Below are 6000 nucleotides of genomic sequence, written 5' to 3'. Positions count from 1 at the left end.
CCAACAGAAACTACAAAGTAAAACTAAAATGAAACCACCGCAGAACTGGAACAATTACAAAAGTTCAATGTGTGTTATATCAATAGAAGTGGAAGGAAAAGTAGCTTAAGATTGCTTAAACTGCCAGCCACAGGTACAAGTAGCTCATGCCTGTAATTCTGGCTACTCAGGAGGCTGAGATCTGATGATCATGGTTCCTGCCAGCCCAGGCAGGAAAGGTCCGAGAGACTATCTCCAGAAAACCAGAAGTGGCGCTGTAGTTCAAATGGTGCAGTGCTAGCCTTGAGCTGAAGAGTTCAGGGTCAGCACTCAGGCCCAGAGTCCAAGCCCCATGACCTACCCAAAAAAAAAAAAAATGGCTTAAACTTTCCAGGTAGCAGCAGACACTAACCCACATCCAGAAACACTGAGAGCACCAAGCAGAGTAAACATGAAATCCACATCTAGCTGACTGACTTAGGAAAACGAAAAATGAAATTTGGGATGTAGAGGGGGGGAAGCAGAAGTAAAAACACCTTTAAAATAAGTATAAAAATATTCTTGGGCTGGGAAGGTGGCTCAGTGGTAGAGCGCTTGCCTTGCATGCATGAGGCCCTGGGTTTGATTCCTCAGCACCACATAAGCAAAAAGAAAAAAAAGCTGGAAGTGGCGGTGTGGCTCAAGTGGTAGAGGGCTAGCCTTGAGCTGAACAGCTGAGGGACAACGCCCAGGCCCAGAGTTCAGGCCCCACAACCGGACCGCCCCCCCAAAAAAAATCAGGCATCAGTGGCTCACGCCTAGCTACTCAGGAGGCTGAGATCTGAGATCATGGTTCAAAGGCAGCCCTGGCAGGAACATCCATGAGACTCCTATCTCCAATTAACCATCAGGAAACCGGAAGTGGGGCTGTGGCTCAAGTGTTAGAGCATTTGCCTTGAGCTGAAGAGCTGAGAGACAGCGCCCAGGCCAAGTTCAAGCCCCATGACCAACAAAAACAAAAAAGATCCAATTTTCTTCATGAATCAAAAGAACAAAAAGCAAGTGGAATGAAATATCTATGAAGTAGAGAAATAAACATCTACCAAACTAGAATTCTGTGCCCAGAAAAATCCTTGAGAAAAGAGCTGGACTAACTAAATAGCCATGTGCAAAGAAACAAGCAAACATGCACACTGTATTCCTTTCTAAAACCTTGTCACACGTGTAACAAAACTAACACTTCTGGAAGATAAGAAAATCTAACAAGGGCTGGGAAGATGGCTCAGTGGTAGAGCGCTTGCTTTGCATGCATGAGACCCTGGGTTCGATTCCTCAGCACCACATAAGCAAACTGAAAAAAGCTGGAAGTGGCGCTGTGGCTCAAGTGGTAGAGCGCTAGCCTTGAGCTGAAGAACTGAGGGGCAGCGCCCAGGCCCAGAGTTCAGGCCCCACAACTGGACCCCCCCCCAAAAAAAAAGAAAATCTAACAAATGATCTATAGTTTAGTGATGACATTTTTATTTTTGCCAGTATGGGGTTTAAACTCTGTCTCATACTCACTTTTTTTGTTTTTCTGTCAACTTGAGCTACATCTCCAGTTCAGCTTTTCAGTCATTAAGACTTTAGGAGAACGTCAGCATGGGTACTGGGAGAATAACTGCCTTTTCTGAAGCTCCCTGCTCAACCAGCAACTGTGGAGAAGTGTGTGTGTGTGTGTGTGTGTGTGTGTGTGTGTGTGTGTGTGTACACATGTGTGGCTGTGTGCACACATGCACTCATGCCAGTACGGGGGCTTGAAGTCAGGGTCTCTCATGCCTGCTTAGCTTTTTCAGTCACAACTGGCACTCTACCACTTGAGCCATCTCTCCAGTATGACATTTTCCTGGTTAATTAGAGAGGGTGATGGCTTTCTTGCTTGTACTGGCTTTGAACCACAATCCTCAGATCTCAGTCTCTTGATTAGCTAGGATTACAGGTATAACCCACCAGTGCCTGTCTCTGATGTTGTTGTTCTTTTTTTTTAATTTTTTATTATGAAAATACTGTACAGAGGGGTTACAATTACATGGGCAAGATAATGAGTACATTTCTTATCAAGCATTGTTGCCTCCTCCTTTGTTTCCCCTCTCTATTCCTTCCCATATCCCACCCCCCCACCACCAATATTCCTCCCCCTTACCCCCCACCCCGGTCTGATTTTTTTTTTTAACTTTTTTTTCTCCACTGCTTCCTATTCTTTAAAAAAGAAAAAGTCTAGGTGCTATGGTAGGCTTCAGGGAGCCTGACATTAGCAAGGTATGGATTGGGAGCAGGGGGAGTATGGTGTGAGTCACTGGGCAAGGGGCCAGGCTGGGTGGTCAGTTGGCAGCAATGACCCCAGCAAGGAGCTGTGGCTATTCACAATTGTGAACATGGGCTGGGAAAGAATTCCATGTGATGCAGATGTCCACTTGCACGCCTCACAGAGCCCCTGCTTTTTGCTTTGTCTGGGGTGCACCACTGAAGCTTACAGAAAAGTGCCCAGGTCAGGACAGGCAGGATTGCAACGGTGGGAAAGACTGCTGAGGGGGCAGCGAAACGAGAGATAAACAGTGAAAGAGGCAATTCAGAGAGAAAACCACAACCAGGAAATGCAAACAAAGAAAAAAAGCAGGAGGCTTCTGCCTTGCTCTCCCTTCAGATGTTAGAGGTTAAAAGAACAAGCTGATCCTAGCTACTCAGGAGTCTGAGATCTGAGGATCGTGGTTCAAGAAGACAGCCCAGGCAAGAAAGTCCATTAGACTCATAATCTACAATTTACTCAAAAAAGCTGGAAGTGGTGCTGTGGCTCAAGTGCTAGTCTTGAGCAAAAAGAAGATCAGGGACAGCGCCTAGGCCCAGGGTTTAAGTTCAAGCTCCAGGACCAACAATAATACTAAGAAGAAGAGGAGGAGGAGGAGGAGGAGGGAGGGAGGAGGGAGGAGGAAGAAGAAAATAAGGAGGAGAAGGAGGAGGAAGAAGAAGAAGAAAATAAGGAGAAGGAGGAGGAGGAAGAAGAAGAGGAGGAGGAGGAAGAGGAAGCAGCTGCCACCGCCAATGTCCCTGGCTCGTGCCTGTAATCTTAGCTAGTCCAAAAGCTGGGATCCAAAGATAAAGGTTTGAAGCCACCCTGGGCAGAAAAGTCTGAGGTTCCATCCCTCATCCTCATTAATCAGCAGAAGCTGGGCGCAGGGGGTGGGGGGCGGGAGGAATGGCTCAGGTGGTGGAGTGTCAGCTGAGAGCAACAGGCCACACAAATGCAAGTTAACCAAAAACGGAGATACATACACAAAGGCAAGGCTGCCTCCTTGTAGAAAGTTAAAGGACATGTCTGGCAAGTGGAAATCCTGAAACACCAACTGTACTTTGGGTAAGCATAGACTACATCCCCATGTTTTTCAATGAGACCCAGTTTAGCTACATTTGCATAATAGGCATAAAACATCCAGAACTCATTGTCTGCACTGGCCAGGTATCTTAGATAGGAACTAAACATGAAATCCCTGCTGGACAAGAATCGCCATTGGGAGTCTCCATTTCCTGCATGGTAAGCACAGGAGATGTTTCTACCTGCCACTTCTCTCTGATCTTCTTTTACTGAAATCCTGGCTCAACTTCTACCTCATGAGATCCCTTGAAATGCTTTTCATTGTGGGTCTCAAGTTCCTGTGATTGATTGGCATGTGAACTGAGGTGAGGGACCCCTATCCCTTCCCTTCACCACTAATGTATCCATCACCCAAGTCAATGTCACCAATACCCTAGAAGCCGCCTTCATACTCCCAGTTACGTGAAATGAATGAAATCAAATATTATGTGTCTTTTTGTGGTTGCCATTGATTGATTGATTGATTGATGCTAGGAATGGATCCTGGGGCCTTAGGCATGCTAGGCTTGTGCTTTACAGCTACAACCCTAGCCATCTAGGATATTTTGATCAACACTAATTTGTGGGCTCTGACTAATGTTGCATATGCTTGTAGGTCATCATCTTTACTGTTGATAGAAGTATTCCATTTGCAAATGCAGTATAATTTATCCATTCTAACAATTCAGAGTATTTGGATAGCTTCATTTGGGGCTTATATAAACATGTTGCTGTGATCATTATAATGTGGTTTTCTTTTTAACTTACGTCGTTTATTTTAATTTTTGCTTTTTTTTTTTTGGTCGGTCCTGGGGCTTGAACACTGGGCCTGGGCGCTGTCCCTCAGCTCTTCAGCTCAAGGCGAGAGCTCTACCACTTGAGCTACAGCGCCACTTCCGGTTTTCTGGTGGTTTATTGGAGATAGGAGTCTCACGGTCTCTCCTGCCCTGGCTGGCTTTGAACCGCGATCCTCAGATCTCAGCCTCCTGAGTAGCTAGGATTACAGGCGTGAGCCACCAGCGCCCGGCTTAATTTTTGTTTATGAGACAGGGTTTGGCTAGGCAGCCAGGCTGGCCTGGCATTCTCGCTCCTCCTGCCACACAGTGCTGAGACTACAGGCATGTGCCACCACATGCCTGGCTCATTTGACCTATTTCTGTTGGGAACTATATGTGAAAAAGCTGGGCCAAAGGTCATACATTCAGCTTTCTCAGACGTTTTCCAAAGTGGCTACATACTTCGCCCCTGTACCAGTACTTACCAAGATCTTTCCTAAGTCATGCATTTTCAGGCCCTTGTTTTAGTCATCCTAGTCGATATGCATAGGTACTGTGATTTGCTTTTATTGACGGATGCCAGTGGTGAGCTACAGGGCCTGTCTTTTGCAAAGACACCAGGCCCGCCAGACTTGCCAAGGGAGTTTTACAGAGTGGTTTGGCTGGATATAGCATCACATACCGGTAATCCTAGGTAACCAAAAAGCAAAAGCAGGAGGATCACAAGTTTGAAGGCCAGCCCCAACAAAGAAGAGGAAATAGTGCTGTCTCAAAAATGAAAACAGAAGGACTTGGGTGTAGCTCAGTGGTAGGGCATTTGCCTAGCATGCGTAGATTGAAGCTCCAGAATTTGGGGGGGTGGGGGGAGGGGGACGGTAAGCATTTGGTGAATTCAGGGAGCAACAGCCCCTCAAACTTAGCAGGTGAGCCAAAAGTGTGACAGGAAAAAATAGCAAAAAGAGAACTAAACATTGAGGCAACGTACAGAGCCATAGCCAAGGCTGCTTATTCTGGATATGAACATCAGCCGAGACCCCAACTCGTGGGCAGAGGAAGGCCATGTGCTCCCTGCCCCGCGAGTCTGGATCCGCCTGAGCCCGCAGAGGCACGAGGCTTTTTCCCAGCTTCCTTTCTCTGAGGACTGAGACTGAGGTCATCACGCATCTGGCCCTGGGGGAATTTTTGCCGGCCAGGAAGAAGATGGAGGCCGTGGTGGGCTGAGCCCCTGGGCTCCATAGTCTTTCTTCCCCTAGAGGCCTTCCGCGCCCCCATTTCATCCTCTCTATCCGAGCTGCCAGGGCTGTCATGGATCCGTCGGTCTGTACGCTATTGGTCTCTTGTTAATCACCAAACCGAAGGTGGCAAAGGGCCAAGTTTCCTGCGGCCACAGCCACGGCCCCGCGTGAGCAGCCCGGGCCGGGCGCCTCCGTCCCCACCTCGGATGGGCCTCGCTTCTGTGGGCGGAGACCCCAGGATCCCTGGAGAGCCGTGGCCAGGGGGCTGGGGAGCCACTCCCGAGCCGCTGTGCGGCGGAGGGCTCCGGGGCTCGCAGGGTCGATGGCGCAGGACCCTTCCCCGCAGCCCCGCCCGGCGTGAGCGCGAGCGCGGGGCTCCCGAGCGCGGGGCTCCAGCGCACCTGGCCCTGGGGACTTACAGAAAGAAAACCCAGCCGGGCGCCCGGGGCTCAGCCTGAGATCCTAGCTACCCAGGAGGCTGAGCTCTGAGGATCGCGGTTCAAAACCGGCCCGGGCGGGAAAGTCTTATCTCCAATGAGCCACCAGAAAACCGGAAGTGGCGCTGTGGCTCAGGGCAGCGGTGCGCAGCCCCTGCCCGCAGCCCGCTGGGTCCCCGGGTGGGGCCGCCTGGGACAATACCCAGAGC

The sequence above is a fragment of the Dipodomys spectabilis genome, unplaced genomic scaffold (assembly GCF_019054845.1).
Source record: "Dipodomys spectabilis isolate Male_0828 unplaced genomic scaffold, ASM1905484v1 ptg000125l, whole genome shotgun sequence".
Classification (NCBI taxonomy): domain Eukaryota; kingdom Metazoa; phylum Chordata; class Mammalia; order Rodentia; family Heteromyidae; genus Dipodomys; species Dipodomys spectabilis.
Note: the sequence above shows the minus strand (reverse complement) of the source record.